A 19,348-nucleotide genomic window follows, 5' to 3' on the forward strand; every position below is an offset into this window, starting at 1 on the left:
AAAAGAAAACTCCATTTAGATGTCTTAAGTAAACTGATTATCTACCTTTTTATTTTGGTAGAACTATTGGACTGTAACATTTCATGTCTGAAGTATGTTAGACATTAGCACAGCATTCTTTCTGAGTACTGAAGTAGAATTGGGGAAAAAAATAATTGATGTCTTTTAAATAAGGATATTTTGGAACATTCTTTAAAGTATGGTCTCTTGAGAGACTTCTAGGTATTCTGTTTACATGGTAGTCCTCACTTCCCGTTAGAGCTGGTCGGACTTCATAGAGCTCTAGCTATGTTCATGTGAGAGATCTCTTGTACTGCTTTAATTCATATATTTCTTCATAAGGCTTTAACCAGTACCTTTTTTCCCACTGTTCCCCATCCCATGCTTGATATTTTATACATATATATGTGTATATATATGTATATACATAAACGTAAAATTGTCAGATATGCCATGTATTTATATATATATATATATGTCATCTATATATAATTGTTATGTGCATGGGGGATAAATGTTGGCTGGAATCAAATTAGACAACTTTGACTCTACATCAGTCACTTTTATTAAACTGTTTGCCATTCATTCTACAGAAAATGCTTAGTAGCATAGGAAATGCTCATTGTGGAATGACAAAAAAAGAATGTTATTCTGTAATGGCTTAGGTTATGGCATATAACATGTTCTGAAGAATGTCTTTGAAATGTCTTACTAGTGATATCTACATTTCTTTCCCTGGAAATTTCTTTAATGTCAAGTACCTAAGGAATCAAGTTAAACATTTTTTTGCTAATAATAATAACAGATTATTATGTGAGTTGACTTGCCCAAGGTGAGACTCACAATTAGTAAGTGCTGCTAGAGGCAGGTATCCAAACCCCCAGAGCCCACGCTTGTAACCACTACCCTGCACTGCCAAAGCTGGTAGTACAGAGTGGGGCAGGTCCTCACAGTCAGTCCTAAAACTCATGCCAGCCTGGCACACAATGTATCATTCATCTTCCTCCTAAGAACCCAGGGGTAAAGCACTCGGGCATCCTCGTTCTTTCCTTGTTCTTTCACTTGTCTGATATGTTTACAGAGACATATCCCAGAACATTGTTTCCATCATTAATTTTTTTGACCCAGTTGGATATATTGTCAACTTCTGCTCTAGGTTTCTGCCCTTCTTAAGAAAATTGTGTTCCGGGCTTTGAGTGGTCTAAGTTGGTGCATTACTGTCATGCAGAAAGACCCCAGGACACTGAGGAACCTAAAACACAAATAAATGTGTTTCATATACATGTTTTCTATTTTATGATCTAGCAAAATGTTGAGTCACTGTAGATGAGTATACCATATGTCAAAGCACGGGCTGCGGTGGGAAGGAGGCATGCTGATCGGATGACAGCCTGCTCAGCTCTGGAACCTACCGGTGAGCATAATAATCCTCACCTAGCATTCTCTTTCTAAAACCTAGACTTTTACTTCGATGACCCCGTGTAGGAGAACTTGTGGTTGAGCAACTTAAGGGTTCCAGGCAAAAATAGCGTTAGGGTAATCCTGGATCACTAGTGAAGCTATGAAAGCCCTTATAGTTTTCTTTTTATATTCACTGATAGAAAAAGAAGACAGAAGACTAGAGAAAGAGAATGTCGGTAATCATTTATCATTCCTTGTGTATTAGAATCTTTTCAGGATTTCCCTCATCCAAAGTTTTGAGACTGTGCTTACAAATTCATTTTTTCCATTGCCACAGTTATTATGCATACCAAGAGGTTATATTTTCCTATTTCTGACCTTCTGTATGCATAGCTGAGTCAGAATTTTTCTCTGATAGGGTTATACAGCCTAACTCCTCATGGTCTCAGCACTGAACACATTACACGTAGGTGAACACTCTAACCTGACGTTACGGCCTCCCTCTCAATAGCGTGAGGAGAACGGTTCCAAGATCTCACTTTACTTCCTTTGCCCTAACTTCCATTATTTGTCTGAATGGTGCATTGCTAAAACTAGGATTACTGCTCTGCCACCCACTTCATCTCCTTTTTTTTCCCCAGTCCCATATCGCTCATTTTTAAATCATCCTTAACAACAAGAGTGAGTCATGGTTTAAATATTACAGGATGTAGAAACTTCAAGCTTGAGAGGTATGTCTGCATATTCTAGCAGGAATTTTTAGCTTAGGGAAATTTGAAATTGGAAAGGAATTACTGTTCTTGACCTTATAGGACTCCTTCGTAAAATGCAGACATCTTAATGTCTTAATGCCCTTCTTGTCACTAATCCAGTCAGGATGATGAAGCTTCAGGGTATCACCCTACTGTGGGCCAGAGAGGAGCCACTTCTTAGAGTGGGTAGATTTAATGAGGCGGAAGCTCTCTTTGGACATGGGAACCGCAGAATTTCATTGAAGGTTATACTCAAGCTTGAGATACAGGGAAACCAACAGCAGCAAGAAGACTTTAACAGCATCATGAATGAACCTGACCATAAGGGATATCAGCTTGCCTCTACTATCCTTGGAAGCTGGTCTTGAAGCTAAATAGACATCTTAGGGTTTTTATTGTCTGTTCTTCAGCCTAGTGGTAGTTGTTGTAACCTTGTGAGCTGTGCTTGAAATATTTCCTCAAACATCTGATACTGCCTCTGAGAAGTTGTTCTGGTCTTTCTTCTGCTCACATGAACTTTCTTAGATTGCCTTTCTTCAATCCCCACACCATTTGGCTTTGTATTTTGGCTCCTTCTTATGCCTTGAAAGTTTTAAAATAGTCACCTGGCTTTGCACCATTTGCCTTGTTTCTAACCCAGCATGCCTTTATCACAGTGTCAGTAGTGGTTAGAGCATGCGATCTGGAGTCACCTGATCTCAGCTGCTGTTTGTGACTTTAAACAAATGCCTTGATCTCTTTCAAGTACCAGTTTCCTTACCTGTAAAATGGTGATAGCAATAATACTTACTTTATAAGATTGTTGTGAGGCATAAATCAGTGTAAAAGTATTTAACAAGAGCCCAGCACATGGTAAGTGTTCAGGGTGACAAAATTTACTACTATTTACTAGTTATTGTTTTAGGCCAGTGGTTCTCAGACTTTTTTTTTTTTTTGCGGTATGCGGGCCTCTCACTGCTGTGGCCTCTCCCGTTGCAGAGCACAGGCTCCGGACGCGCAGGCCCAGCGGCCATAGCCCACGGGCCCAGCCGCTCCGCGGCATGTGGGATCCTCCCAGACCAGGGCACGAACCCGTGTCCCCTGCATCGGCAGGCAGACTCTCAACCACTGCGCCACCAGGGAAGCCCAGTTCTCAGACTTTTTTAATCTCAGGACCCATTTACACTCTTAAACATTATTGAGGAACCTAAGGAGCACTTGTTTATGTGGGTTATATATATTGCTGTTTATTGTATTTGAAAATAAAATTGAGAAATTAAAAAGTTATCCGTTGATTTAAAAATAAGAATAAACCATTGCATGTTAGCATAAATAATGTATTTTATGAAAAATAACTATTTTTTAAGGTAATGAGAAGAGTGGCATTCTTTTACATTTTTACAGTTCTTTAATGTCTAGCTTAAAAGAAGAAAGCTCAGGGGCTTCCCTGGTGGTGCAGTGGTTGAGAGTCCGCCTGCCGATGCAGGGGACAACGGGTTCGTGCCCCAGTCTGGGAGGATCCCACATGCTGCGGAGCGGCTGGGCCCATGAGCCATGGCCGCTGAGCCTGCACGTCCAGAGCCTGTGCTCCGCAATGGGAGAGGCCACAACAGTGAGAGGCCCGCGTACCGCAAAAGAAAAAAAAAAAAAAAAAAAGATTGAACACAATTAATACTTTTTAAATTGCTTCATCAAGGACATTCCTAAGTGAAACTGAATTTTTTAAAAAAACTATAAATGTATGTTGGCTAATGACAGTTAATACAGTTTGGTGCCACTGCATCTTTCTGTGCTGAAGCACCAGCAGTTTTACCCACCAGAGCTTTGAGATTACCAGAGCAAATGTCAGTGCAGTGAAAAAGGCAGATTTCTTAGTATAGTTATGAAGATAGGCTTGACCTTGTGTACCCCCCTGAAAGAGCCTCAGTGAGGCACAGAGGTTCACAAACCACACCAAGGGATACAGCAATGTGAAAAACAGACAAAAGAATCCCTGCCCTCGTGAAGTTCACATCCTAGCGGAAAGAGACAAACAAAAACCAACATAGTTTGGCAAAATGTTAGTATTTTAGACAGTGATATGTACTAAAGAGAAAGAATACGATGACAACTAATGAAAACAGGAGAATATGAATTGTCAGGGGGTTTTGAGCATTTTAGTTCGGGTGACAGGGAAGGCCTCATTTTGAGTAAAGAACTGAAGCAGGTAAAGGAGCAAGTCAACAGAGATTCTTGCGGGGAGAACATTCCAGTCCCAGGGAATAGCTAGGTGAGAATGTTTCTCTTGTGTCTCATGAATGTCAAGGAAACCAAAGAGACTGGCAGAGTGGGTGAAGGGGAGAGAAGTAGGAGGAACTCAGCAAAGTAAGAAGGACAGATCAGCTAGGGTCTTAGAGGTCAGTGCTTCTGGAAAATCAGGTACATGCACATCACCTGGGGATCTTGTGCAACTGCAGATTCTGATTCACAGGTGGGAGTTGGGGCCTGCAGTTCTGCAGTTCTAATGATTACCAGGTGATGTCAGTGTTGTGGTCCTCTTTGAATAGCAGTTTTGTAGACTGTTGTAAAGAGCTTGGCTCTAATTCTGAGTGACATAGGAAGCCATTGGAGAGAATCTAGCAGGAGAGTGTTGTTATGTTCTGACTTAACGTTGTAACATGATCAGCCATAATATTAATGAGTAGTGGGTTTGGAATCCTTTATCCAAAACCCTTGGTAACAAATGTATGTTAGAATTCAGAATTTTTCAGATTTTAGAAAGGTAATACGTTTCATGTATACATATATACTTATATGTATAACACCCTAGCAGTGACAGACACATCACTTTATAATCACACATTAATATTTCTTCAGTGAAATGAAGTCACATTCCATATAATAAATAAGGACTCAATATTCTCACATCCATTAAGGTGAGGTTTTTACCATCAAACGAGTTATACAAAACTATAAAGATACTCTCAGGTTCAGGTCAGACTAGAGTTTGCTGCCAGATGAGTTATAAAAATGCTTCTACTCTTGAAAGCATTCAGATTTTGAGAACTGAGAAAAGTGGGTCTTTGTTGCTATTATACTTTCAGTTAGTTGCTCCTTGTGTCCTCACACTGCAGGAACTTCTTTAAAACAAAGAAGTCCATTACATGTTCATTTTAGGCATTGCTGGATGCAGTTGTTGGCAAGAGATACCACAGCCCCAGATCTTTCATGCCCTGGGTTCTGCTCTCAAAGGAAGAAACATAGGTAACCTATCAATTTGGAACACAAGTTCTCATTTCCAAAGAGTTTTTGCCTCTTGGCAGTCCATACTGTCATGTGCGCAGTCAAAGCACAGTTAATTAAAACATGCTGAGCGTTTTATTATACCTTGGGACAGTTAGCATGTGCTTAGAATTATCCCAACTCTGCTCATTTGTGGTTTATACAATATTACTTCCATATCTGACTCTGTTTTCTTCCTACAGCTGAGAGCTGCCTTATTCCACATTTGGCTCCACATCTTGTAATCTAAAGCAAACTTTTTTGTGTTCTTCAGAATCTACTTGTGTGTGTGAGAGAGAGAGAGAGACAGAGACAGACTTTGATTGGTTTTCCCAGAGAAGTCCAGTTTAAAAGAAGCACATTTGGAAATTATCATGATAAGATAAGGAATGTTGTGACCTTTTCCTGTCTCACTTACCTGTGATGTCAAAGTATTAGTAATAGGAACATTATCCCTCTTTTCCCCATAGAGTTAAATGTAAGGGTTAGTATATCCTATTTTCTGAGTAGCTGTCCTCTTGATAAAGCTTGAAAACGCTGATGTAAGGCAAGACTTTGAAAGGTTCCTTGTTGGCATGGGGGAATCCTAATTATTCTATGAATCTGCGTCAAAAAATAATGTACATTCTAATAAACACATTCTACTGTATACTCTGAAGCCTGAGATTCCTTTTCCAAGGGCAAGGATCCAAGCGAGACATTGCTATAAAACTATGTAGCAATGGGAAATGTATGGATTAGGAATAATTTGTCCCAAAGGATGAATAACAAGGAGAAAAAACATTGTTTGCAACTTTTCCTTTAAGAAAAGAACAAGGAGGATACTGAAGGAGGTGAGGGCATTTGAGACAACTGAGTTATAGTTCTTAAATAACTGACTAAGAAGATTCCCACTAAAAGTGTAGTTTTAGTTGATTATTTTCTAGAACTTGTATTTATAAAAAGTAAAATTGGCTGTGAAGAGTTTTCATGGTTACATTTTTAATATCTGTAATTTCAAGTGCTCTGGAGTTCTTGGATTTGGAAAAAGTGTTTCCCAGGTGTATTCTTTTTTTATGTATGGTAAAATGTATATACCACATGATATACTCTTTTAAGGATGTAGAATTACAAGGATTTCTTAATTTATTGCAGTTTAATTTTAGATATGTGAGATGCAGAGAAATCAAGTAGAAGGGTCTATACTCTATTGTATTCATTGAGTTTTGTGTATTCTAGTTTTTTTGTGGTAGAGGGTTTTAGGAACTATCATGTTAGTAAAGCTGAATATTTTTACTTAAACAAAATCCAAATGGGAGCCATTTGGGCATGTTGAGAGGCTTTATAGGAGCTAAATCTCTTCTTGAAGTTTTCTGTTAGAAACCTTGTGTTAAGTGGGCCTGAGGACTTTCTGTTAATATGCCAACATGTTGGGCTTCCCTGGTGGCGCAGTGGTTAAGAATCCGCCTGCCGGTGCAGGGGACACATGCCCAAGCCCTGATCCAGGAAGATCCCACATGCCGGGGAGCAACAAAGCCCGTGCACCACAACTACTGAGCCTGCGCTCTAGAGCCTGCGAGCCACAACTACTGAAGCCCGCATGCCTAGAGCCTGTGCTCTGCTGGAAGAGAAGCCACCACAATGAGAAGCCCGCGCACCACAACGAACAGTAGCCCCAGCTCACCGCAACTAGAGAAAGCCCACACGCAGCAACGAAGACCCAACGCAGCCAAAAATAAATAAATAAAAGTTATTAAAAAAAATGCCAACATGTTAGGATAAACATGATCAGAAATGAACAAACCTTTTAAAGAGAAAACTTCAGAGACATATGACTTGTCTAGAGGAGAAATAGTAGGTTGGAAAATGACAGCCCTTACCTTTGAATTGAGCTGAATGACCCAGTTCCTGTGTATAGCTTTTTGTTCCAGGAGTACTGTATTGTGAAAAGACTTGAGTAAGCAGAAGGCTTTGTTTGTGTAGTCTGTTTGCTGGGTCTGCCAAGTTGGTTAGAGGAACCATTGCTTAGGTCTTTAATTAAAGGCCAAGCTTGAGTTTTTGAAAGAAGAGATTTCCAAGTTTGGCTCGCATTTAATTTAGGAGGCTTTGTTGGCCTATGCTGTGGGTCCATGGTGAAGAGTTGAGCACTGCACTTGCAGAATATTTGTTTTGGGAGATCTTTGATGAAGTTACATGTGAGCACTCTAGTTGCACAGTCTCAGAAGTTCTTTTTCCCATGTATTAACAGTTCTGGGTCACTATTCTCTGAAGAATTAAAAACAATTATCTTTGGTTTTAAAAATAGTTTATTTCTGTCAGAATTGTATCATGACACATCACTTTTCAACTTGGAGCAGTTTTAAATGACTTTGTTTCTTCTAAGGTTGAACTTAACTGACCTGATTTGGCCATGACTTTGCAGAGTGAATATTAATTATCTTAGTTAAAATGCTTATTCACTGTGTTTTGGAGCATCTTCTAAGAAAGAAGTTTACAGATATGAGTTACCTAGAAACCTAGCAAAGCTCTTTTTTACTTGGTTTCTCCTTAGTTTAGAGTTGTGAATGTTATTATGAGCCTTTTAATTTTTACTGTGAATTTTTGTTTTCCAAGAAATGTATTTTTTTTAGAGTGAGAAGTTGGTTTGTTTTCTTTATGACTCTTGCAAATATTAACTGTAGTAATTGTTTGGTTTTTATTGTGAATTTTATGCCCTTGTTCTTTTAGAAGATCACTTTATAGTAAAATAGAGTTTTATGGTCACAAGCATCTCATTATTTTGGTATGCCAAAATTTGGTACACAACAGGTGGGGATTAATCATTAATGCCTTGTATTTTCTGATTAAAGCAGGGCAGGGAATCTCATGCAAGTAGGTTGAAAGTTGAGTCTTCATTTCAAGGGAAAAATGGCTTTTTCTTATCAATAAACGTCAATTTTTTACAGAATTCTAAATTGTTAATTTTCAAACCAAAGGCAATCTGAAACATGCTTTAAAACATTAATCACATAGTTTTTGAGTGTGAGTATGTCATTAGTCTAAACCTCATTTAAAATGCAACATAATCCTTTTTAAGAAAACTCATCATATTGTTAAAAAGTTGTAAAAAGCCTTTTTGTTTTGAGCCTAAAACAATGAACAGCTTAAATTTAACATTCTTGTCTGTTCTAGAATGAACTATTTATTTCTATTATTTTTAAATATAAATTTATTTATTTATTTTTGGTTGTGTTGGGTCTTCGTTGCTGCGTGTGGGCTTTCTCTAGTTGTGGCGAGCAGGGGCTACTCATCGTTGTGGTGTGCGGGCTTATCACTGTGGTGGCTTCTCTTGTTGTGGAGCACAGGCTCTAGGCGTGCGGGCTTCAGTAGTTGGGCACACGGGCTCAGTAGTTGTGGCTCGCGGGCTCTAGAGTGCAGGCTCAGTAGTTGTGGCGCATGGGCTTAGTTGCTCCGCGCCATGTGGGATCATCCCGGACCAGGGCTTGAACCAATGTCCCCTGCATTGGCAGGCAGATTCTTAACCACTGCGCCACTAGGGAAGCCCTATTTATTTTGTAAAATAAAAAGTTAAGCAGGTTTAAACTTCATCAGTGGAATATTATGCTAATCAAAGAATTTGTAAGACATAACTATATAATGATACACAAAACTGTATAATAGAAAGAAGGAAATAAAATTTTTTCTGTTTTCAGAGGTCACTTGTTTTCAGTGACATCCATAGCTAGACTGGACCTAAATAGGATCTAATTGGAGAAAGCGTAAACATTTACTCAATCATACAATGTTTTAAGTTAATCTAAAAATTCAGAACATTAGGGTATTTATGAGCAGATTTAACCTTGTGAATCAATAAGTGAATGCTTTGAGTACCTCCCAAATAGTCCTAATAGTGTACATTATAATCTATCATATCTAAGATATTATCCTAGATATATTTTACTAAGATTTTTAAAGTCATTGCCTAAAGGTACAGATAAGTGTCTTGAAGTTTTTAATATTCAAGGAAAAAATGAATGTCCTGAAAATATTAGTATTTACAGAAAAAAGTAGCAGAAGGGAAACTTATAGGCAAAAACAAGTTTAACACTAAATCTTGCTTAAAATCTTTATCTCTGAGTTTAAAAAAAAGCAAGAAAAAATTGAAATCATTTTCATAAACATGATAAAATATGTAAAACTAAGATTTTCTCGGCTCATAATTCTTTTTTTTAACATCTTTATTGGAGTATAATTGCTTTACAATGGTATGTTAGTTTCTGCTGTATAACAAAGTGAATCAGCTATACATATACATATATCCCCATTATCTCTTCCCTCTTACATCTCCCTCCCACCCTCCCTATCCCACCCCTCCAGGTGGTCACAAAGCACCGAGCTGATCCTGTGCTATGTGGCTGGTTCCACTAGCTATCTATTTTACATTTGGTAGTGTTTATATGTCCATGCCACTCTCTCACTTCGTCCCAGCTTACCCTTCCCCTCCCCGTGTCCTCAAGTCCATTCTCTACGTCTGTCTTTATTCCTGTCCTGCCCCTAGGTTCTTCAGAACCATTTCTTTTTAGATTCCATATATATGTGTTAGCATACGGTATTTGTTTTTCGCTCTCTGACTTACTTCACTCTGTATGACAGACTCTAGGTCCATCCACCTCACTACAAATAACTCAATTTTGTTTCTTTTTATGGCTGAGTAATATTCCATTGTATATATGTGCCACATCTTCTTTATCCATTCATCTGTCGATGGACACTTAGGTTGCTTCCTGTCCTGGCTATTGTAAATAGAGCTGCAATGAACATTGTGGTACATGACTCTTTTTGAATTATGGTTTTCTCAGGGTATATGCCCAGTAGTGGGATTACTGGGTCATATGGTAGTTCTATTTTTAGTTTTAAAGGAACCTCCATACTATTCTCCATAGTGGCTCTATCAATTTACATTCCCACCAACAGTGCAAGAGGGTTCCCTTTTTCTCCACACCCTCTCCAGCATTTATTGTTTGTAGATTTTTTGATGATATTCTTGGCTCATAATTCTTGCAGTTAACCAGTAGTGAAAAACATTTAATTAAGAAGCTGTTCTCTTTTCCATTCAGCAAATTCATTTAGAACAGGGAGAAGAGGTAAATGAAGACCTCCACAGAGGTTCTCAGGGGGAATTCGAGGACTTTAGAAGCAGTGGTGTTATTTATATGTTTGCCACAAAGCTTGTAGTTGATTTCTAAGCTTCTCAGACTGGGGATATTATTTCTCTGGTAAGGTATTTATTTCAAGAGCCCATTCAAAACAATTATAATTTCCTGTGGAGTTTGTTAAACGGTGCTTTTCTCTATCTGAATCAGTTTCCATGTTTTTCTCTTCTTATAAATAGTTAACTTATAGTTTTTAAAAAATTTATAGGTGATTTACAATATTGTGTTAGTTTCAGGTGTACAGCAAATTGATTCAGTTATACACACACACATTCTTTTTCAGATTCTTTTCCATTATAGGTTATTACAAGATACTGAGTATAGTTCCCTGTGCTATACAGTAGGTCCTTGTGGTTTATCTGTTTTATATATAGTAGTGTGTATCTGTTAATCCCAAACTCCTAATTTATCCCCCCCCCCGTTTCTCCTTTGGTAACAGTTATTTTTCTATGTCTGTTTCTGTTTTGCAAATAAGTTCATTTGTATCATTTTTAAGATTCTACATACAAGTGATATCATATATTTGTCTTTGTCTGATTTACTTCACTTAATCTGATAATCTCTAGGTCCATCCATGTTGCTGCAAATGGCAATATTTCATTCTTTTTTATGGCTGAATAAGATTCCTCTGTGTGTGTGTGTGTGTGTGTGTGTGTGTGTGTGAAGATGTGTGACCACATCTTCTTTATCCATTCATGGATAAAGTTGAAGGACACTTAGGTTGCTTCCATGTCTTGGCTGTTGTAAATAGTGCTACTATGAACATTGGGGTGCTTATATCTTTTTGAATTAGAGTTTTCATCTTTTCCAGATATATGCCCAGGAGTGGGATTGCTGGGTCATATGGTAATTCTATTTTTAGTTTTTTAAGGTACCTCCATACTGTTTTCCATAGTGGCTGCACCAATTTACATTCCCACCAACAGTGTAGGAGGGTTCCCTTTTCTCCACACCCTCTCCTGCGTTTGTTAGTTGTAGACTTTTTAACAATGGCCATTCTGATCTGTGTGAGGTGGTATCTCATTGTAGTTTTGATTTGCATTTATCTAATAATTAGTGATGTTGAGCATCTTTTCATGTGTCTGTTGGCCATCTGTATGTCTTCTTTGGAAAAATGTCTATTTAGGTCTTCTGCCGATCTTTTGATTGGTTCGTTTACATACTGTTTGTTTTTAGTAGTTGTTTTTTCCTCCTTAGCACAAATGAATATATGCATTATATAATTTTTAAAAATACACAGATATATAAGAAAAGTAAAAATCACCATCAAGAGAATGCTTTCTCCTGGTTCTGGGGAGAGAATGATGTCCCAGTGGCCCAGCACATCCACTATATGTAATAAGTTAACTTCTCTCCTGCTTCTAGAAAGACTCTGGTTATCTACCATACATGGGAGAACTGAGAAAATACCACTCAAAACATTTTATGTGCTCTGTGGTTCAGGTGAGGAGCCTGGGTGAGGAGGGCCGACCTAGAGATCACTACTATTACTTAAATTAGCATATGTCATTCTGAATCTTTCATATTCTCTCTCCTTGTCTCTGTGCCCCTCCCAATGTACACATTCACATACACATTTATATCTTTTGTTTAAAAAAATGAGATTATACTATATGTGCTAATCAACTAGGCCTTTATTTATTTTCCATATAGTTTAACAATCTCATTTTTTCTTTTGTTTTCCTGAATTATTTGTTTAGATTTTTACTTAGAGTCACAGAAGAGAATGTCTCAAACAGAACCCGCCTTTTTACCTCCCCAGTTGATTAGACATAGAGCCATGTCTCCACCTTCCCAGGCCTTGTCCACCACCTGTGATTTTTGAGTCCATTACTTCTCCTCCTCTGAGTCTTTGCTCCATCAATTTTTTCTCTTACCTTTGGCCTTCCTGCTGCTTGGCTTGTTTTCTCTGACGCATGAGAATTGACCTGGGCCTAACATAGTATTCCTCTCAGACATCTGAGTATTTAATACACAAAGCAGAGGAAAACACATGGTGCATTACTTACGGATGCCTCCTGGACAACACAGCCCAGGTTCCCTCCAGGACCTGAATCTCAAGCTTTCCTCAACATGTCTTCTATTTCAACCACTCTGCATTTTACTGTTCCTCAAACACATTCTGAACTTTCTTGTTCCTGTGTCCTATTCACTGTGTTCCCTCTGTTTAGAAAGTTGTTCTCTCTTTTATTTCCAGTCTTCTTCCCTTGGCCCCTGTACTTTAAAAATCATCCGTCCTGGGCTTCCCTGGTGGCACAGTGGTTGAGAGTCCGCCTGCCGATGCAGGGGACACGGGTTCATGACCCGGTCCGGGAAGATCCCACATGCTGCGGAGCGGCTGGGCCCGTGAGCCATGGCTGCTGAGCCTGCGTGTCCAGAGCCTGTGCTCCACTGCAACGGGAGAGGCCACAACAGTGAGAGACCCGCGTACCACACACACACAAAAAATCATCCGTCTTTCAGAGCCACTGTCAGATGATATCACCTCTGATTTGTCTTTCTTGACATTTTGGCCAAAAGTGATTCCTTCTTCCCTTCCATTCTTTCATCAGCTCAGCAAATACTTATTGGGGACCTATTCTTGTCAAGCATTTTGACAAGATGATGGTTTATGAAACTCTCATTATGTAGAAGAGTATTACGTATTACTCTTATACTCGTATGTATTACTCTTATTATATTACCTTGTTAGTAAGTAATCATATCCACCTTATTTTTCTTACCGCCCTTAAAGGCGTAAACTACATCTGGACCCACCTTGTAACTGACATTCTTACCCATAGAAGGTATTTAATACATATTTATTGAATGAATGGAACTTTCTGATTGTTTTAACGTTTCTGTATGGCAGCATAATTTTGATATTTATATAAAATTCTTTTGTGTAGTGAATGAAAAGTATTACTGACACGTAAAGGCAATGGAGAAAATGGATTTTGTGGGTATGTACTTAATGTAAGCACTCATCTATACCACGTGAAGATTATTTTAAGCAGCTGTCCCTGAATTTAAGTTGGTTTTAAAATTAGCTGTCACTGAGTTATAGGTTGTCAGGCTGTCGTTCTCAGTCATGCTCTAGAGATGGAAGTCTGTCATGTTGATATGCTTGGGTTGGGTGGATTTTCTGACAGAATCAAAAAGAAGTGATGGGAGTCCTTGAGACCTCTAGCTGAAGGCTCTTGCTAACTTCCTTTGAACGAGCTGAAAGGACTTCATTCTGCTAAAGGAATTCATGACTTCCTCTCTTTTCCTGTCTTAGTTAACTTTTGTATTTCTTCTATTAGATGAAATGTATCTTATCCCACCTTACCCATACCCTAAATGTGCCAAGGAAATCATGGGTTGAAACAGTTGTTCTCACAGCATGTTCTAGGGACTCCTGGAAGTCTCCAAGTTTTTTTCAGAGCTTCCACGAAGTCAGAACTATTTTAAGTAATAGTAATAAGACATTATTTGCCTTTTTCACTCTCATTCTCTCACAAATGGCTAGTTGGATCTTCCAGACTGTACATGGCATGTGATATCACAACAGATTGAATGCAGAAGCAGATAGGAAAATCCAGCTGTCTTCACTTATACTGGACATTAAAGAGATGTACAGAATTTAAAACAAATGTTTTGTCTTGAAAGCTAAAGTTATTTTTTCATAAAAATGTTAAGATATAATCGGTTTATTATATTTAATAAATTAACAAATATATACTATTAAAATTTCTGTTTTAACTTCTAATATGGTTAATATCAGTAGATAATTAAAAGCTCTTTAGAATCCATGTTTTTGAAACCAAAAAGTTTGAGAGACACTGTTTTAAAAGATTAAAAATATTTGAAATATCTGTCAGACTTTCTAACAGATTAAAAGGTGAAATCTTCTTGATGTAGTCAAGGTGTCTTCAAACTGGAATCTATCATCATTGATTCTATCAGTTTCTAATTGTTAGGCATTTAGGTTGAATCCAGTTTTTTAGTTTAAAAAGAAATATTTCAGTGGTATTCTTCTATATTAATATTTTTCTAATATCCTTAATTATTTTACAATAAATTCCTAGAAATAGAGCTGCTGGGTCAAAAGTATGCAGAAGGAACTGAAGACCTGTTACATAAATGCAGGAGCCAAATATGCTCCCATACTTTCTCCTCTTAACCACTGCCCCAGTTAGCAGGAAATTTAGTACCTTCCTCTTCAGGCAGTCTCCTCCTCCAAGTTTGAACTTCAGGAGACTTACTCAGTCCCAGAGTGGTCCCATTCTCTTACAACTACCCAGAAGAAAAGTGCAGTAAGTATAATTGTACACTGTTTATCCTTCTTCTCTTTATCACTTTCTGTCAGTGTTGAGGACCAGCCCTTTGTCGATAGTTGCTTGTCTGAGTGCTACTAGGATACTCGTTTAGGTCAGACCTGGCCCAGGTCAAAGTAGTGACCCCAGTTGGAGGTTAAGATTGCAGTTTATTAGTTCACACACTTATACTCAACGATTCCATGTGCCAGGGAGGCTGAGGTCAGAGACGCTTCTGGCCTCTGCCTCATGCTGGGCCAGAATCTGTCCTTCCTAGTAAACGCATAAGCCCTCTGTATGACCCTGGATCACCAGTTTCAATTAATCCATCTTCAAAGTCATTTTCTTTCAGGAGTGTTTCTGCCTGTTCTTGCCAGTGGAACTTGGTTTGGGCTATAAGTTTTTTCTATGACAGAACTCCTTAAATTTGAATCTGAGGAATCAAAGATTGGGGTAATGTTTCTTCCCTTCCAGAAGGATTTAGGGTACTGGAAAATTGGTCTCAGCAACTCTAGCAATTAATTTTGCACATCAAGAGTGTAAGGTATGTTTTTCTAAGCCATGCAACTTCCCCCTCCCAGTGAGCCCCTTTTCCCTGAGTCCTGAGGACGGTGGTGCCTACCCTTTGCCTAACTTGTTCAACAGAATGGCCCATACCAAGGTGACCTCGGGTCTCCACCCCTAAACATAAGAGAGACTGTCATAATTTTTAAACGTTCCCTTTCAAAGAGCATCTCATTTAATCTCTGCCTTAACAGATGCCTGTTACACACTTTTAAGGCTTATGGTATGTATTGCCAGTTGTTCTCTAGAGAGGTTGCACCAGTTTACACTTCCACCAGAAAAAAATAGATTGCTAGGAAAAGACTTTTAAAACCCAAACTGTGTTGTTAAATGTCACTGGTAATTAGAATTGTTTTAATATTAAAGGAAACACAAACTTCAATCCTAATATTTCTTGGGTATTTGCCAGATACTCATTTTATTTGGCCACAGAATTGTGATCTGTAGCATCTCAAATAATGTCAGCCAGTCAGTCAGTCAGTCAGCCAGTTATTTATTTATTTATTTATGGCTGTGTTGGGTCTTCGTTGCTGCGCGTGGGCTTTCTCTAGTTGTGGCGAGCGGGGGCTACTCTTCACTGTGGTGCACAGGCTTCTCATTGTGGTGGCTTCTCTTGTTGTGGAGCACGGGCTCTAGGCGCGTGGGCTTCAGTAGTTGTGACAAACAGGCTCAGTAGTTGTGGCACACAGGCTTAGTTGTTCCGCGGCATGTGGGATCTTCCCAGACTAGGGCTCGAACCCGTGTCCCCTGCATTGGCAGGCAGATTTTTAACCACTGCGCCACCAGGGAAGTCCCTCATTGTGTTTTTAAATTTGCTTTTGGTGAAGGCAGGAGAGGGCACTCATTTACTAAAGGTCTCCTGAGTGCAAGGTGCTTAATGTATGATACCTAATATAATCCTCACAACAAACCTGTGTTACTATTCCCATTTTAGATGATATTGTTACTCTATTTTATAGATAAAGAAAAGAGAGGTAGTAAATTTCCTAAAGTCACACAGCAAGTAAAGGTTGATGTTCCCCTAAGAAAGCCCTATCTAGGACTAGATGAACAATCCCCCAGAGAAAGAACTTTGATTATTAGCCTCTTACTCTCTTACCATCTCCAAAGTGAAAGCAATCTCCAGGGCCTCCTGCTCATAGGTGCAGGCTTTGCGCAGAGTTTGCAAGGAGTTAGGGCCAACTGCAAAGGGAGAGGGCACAGTCCTATACACTTCTTTCACTTCTGACACCAATTGCAAGTTGGAAGGGGTTCCCTCAAATCACGCTTGGGTTCGATGATTCTCTAGGAGGACTCGCAGAACTCACTAAACACTGTTATACTGAGAGTCATGATTTATTACAGGGAAAGGATACAGATTAAAATCAGCCAAAGGGAAAAGCACATAAGACAGGGTCCGGGAGAAGTACAAAATGCAGAGCTTCTCTTATCCTCTGTGGAGTCAGGACGCATACTCTTCCGGCATTGATGCGTGGTGATACACATGGAATACTTCCAACCAAGGAAGCTCTCCCAGTCCTGAGTTCAGAGTTTTTAATGAGGGCTTTATGATTGATGGCCCACATGGTTGATCTCATTCTCCAGCTTGACTGACACTGTGACCCAAAACCCCACCCTAAGTCACATTGGTACTCTGGCTAGCCCAAGGCTCCCAGACAAAGAAAATTACCCCCTAGGAGCTGAAGGCAAAAGTCAGACCTCTTCTGGGGCGCAAGATTAAATTCTTTACTACACGGGGTCTCAGCCTTGTTGAGTGCCCTTCCTCTTCCTGGCCGCATGTGCCATCTTCCGCGTGGCGGGTCGCGAGGTGCCTGGTCACTGCAGCTTATGCTGTTTGGACGCTGGCAAGGAGGCTGAGACACACACGTGAATATGGGTGAGTGCCAGGAGAGTGAACGTCCACTCTCCTGTTAAACCTGGAACTGTCCTAGGATTGAATGGCAATATAACAGCATCCATATGGCATCAATGAAATCATTAAATGACTTGAATGCTTAGAGGCAAATTTTTCCTCGTATTAAAAATATATAATTCAATTAACTTATTAAGATAAATGTCAGTGTAATTAACCCTCCAAACATACACACACCCCACCCCACCCCCTAGCAAAGTAAATATGTATATATCTATATGTCACTGTGCTGAGGTCATATTTCATCCTAATGTTATATCATTCCTATGTGAGTTTACCTGAATTGGTAGTTTTCCTAAATAATTGCTCATTCATATACCGACAGTCATTATTCTTGATTCTGTTTGTGTTTGCAGATTTGCTTACTTGCTAGCATTTATTTGTAACCCTTTTAAAATAAATACCTGTGACACTTTCATAGTCATTCGCCAACATTTATAGAGTGGCAAATTGAGTTGCATGACCTGAATATTCCGGGCTGGGGTTGAGCAAGGCCACTCTGCCTTCTTTGTTTTAGCTCTTATACTGTTAACAGGTGTTCTTTTCATAGCCTATTTAGTGCCACATTTTTTGCATTTTTTTGACTTTTTATTGGTGATTTTACTTTTTAAAATGGCCCCTAAGCATTGTGTCAAAATCCTGTCTGGTGCTTCTAAGTGCAAGAAGACAGTAATGTTATCTTGAAGACAGTAATGTTATCTTGAAGACAGTAATGTATCTTGGAGAGAAAATACATGTGTCAGATAAGTTTCACTGAGGCATGAGTTATAGTACAGTTGGCTGTGAGTTCAATGTTTATGAATCAACAATATATACTAAATAAGGTGTGTTTAAACAAAAATACACAGAAAACAAAGTTATGTATTGATTGGTTGATGAAAATGTTGTGACCAGAGGCTCACAGGAACCTAACTTGTGTTTCCCCAGGTGCAGTGGTTCAGTATTGGTTAATTCAGTGTCTATGGTGACGTTGTAGAATATAACTACTGTGAATAATGAGAGTCAGCTGTATTTGCTGCATTACTTCATTCATTTATTCATGTAATCTTTTATTCATTCTTTGAGAAAACATATATGAAAACTTCTCCTGGGTGCCAAGCAATTTCTACATGACTTAGAATTTCCCTTTTATGTTCTTTTGCCCATCATCAGTAGTCTTACTGTAGCCCTCTGACTCAAAGTATTTGTGTGGTTTATGATAACACATCATAAATGAAGTGTGAGATTGCATTTTAAAGGTTGGGAGTTGGGGGCTGAATGTTTCGAGTCTGTGACCATTTTAATGTGAGCTACCTATACAAGAAATCACCCTCCTCAATAAACTTCCAAGTTTTCTTGCCTCCTTGGAGACCACGATTTTTAGGATCAGATTCCTCAGTGGGTTTCTGTTGGATGCCAGCAGAGCCAGGTGATGTGTCTGGCCACACCTCCCCACACCAAAATGCTGTGTCTGCTGGTTTGGCTACGTGGCCTTGCAGGGAGGGCTTTGTGCTGGCAAGATTATTCCTCAGCTGTGCTTCACAGATGAGAAGCCAGACCACGCTGTCCCCTCTCCTTTCTCCACTTCCCCCGTCTCCCTCGTGTGCTTGTATTTCCATCTCTCTCCACTGCCTCTTCACACTGTCTCCTAATTCACATTCAAGCAGAGTGAGGGGAAATGGACCTGGAGAGCACATGTTCACCTCATGTTCTTTGTGGCTCTCTAGATACACTGTCCTACATTGAAGTGCTGCTCATTTCCTGGTTTTGATTGTCTAGGATGTATGAGGACTAAGGTCTGTACCTAGCTGTTCTTCTCTCTTGATGTTAGTAAAAGTTTCACTGGACTCCCCCAAATGTGATGGAGGGAAATATAGAAAAGTTCCAATGATTACAGGAATCTTTCAATAGAATGATCATAGAATTAAGCCCAAAGACCTTGTTGATATTACCTCAGTGACAGCAGTAAAAATTAAGCGTGACGTTTTTATGTGATAAGCAGTTGAATAAATACAGTAACTTTCTTTGAACATCTTTGTGAAAATGTCCTCC

The 19,348-nt window shown here is 39.1% G+C and overlaps 1 protein-coding gene across 1 annotated transcript in view; it reads left to right on the forward strand.

Annotated features, from left to right (window-relative positions):
* Positions 1-19,348, forward strand: part of CHN1 (chimerin 1) — a 177,302-nt gene that overhangs the window by 25,954 nt on the left and 132,000 nt on the right. The window lies entirely within an intron of this gene.

This window comes from Lagenorhynchus albirostris, chromosome 6 (assembly GCF_949774975.1).
Source record: "Lagenorhynchus albirostris chromosome 6, mLagAlb1.1, whole genome shotgun sequence".
In the NCBI taxonomy this organism is placed as follows: domain Eukaryota; kingdom Metazoa; phylum Chordata; class Mammalia; order Artiodactyla; family Delphinidae; genus Lagenorhynchus; species Lagenorhynchus albirostris.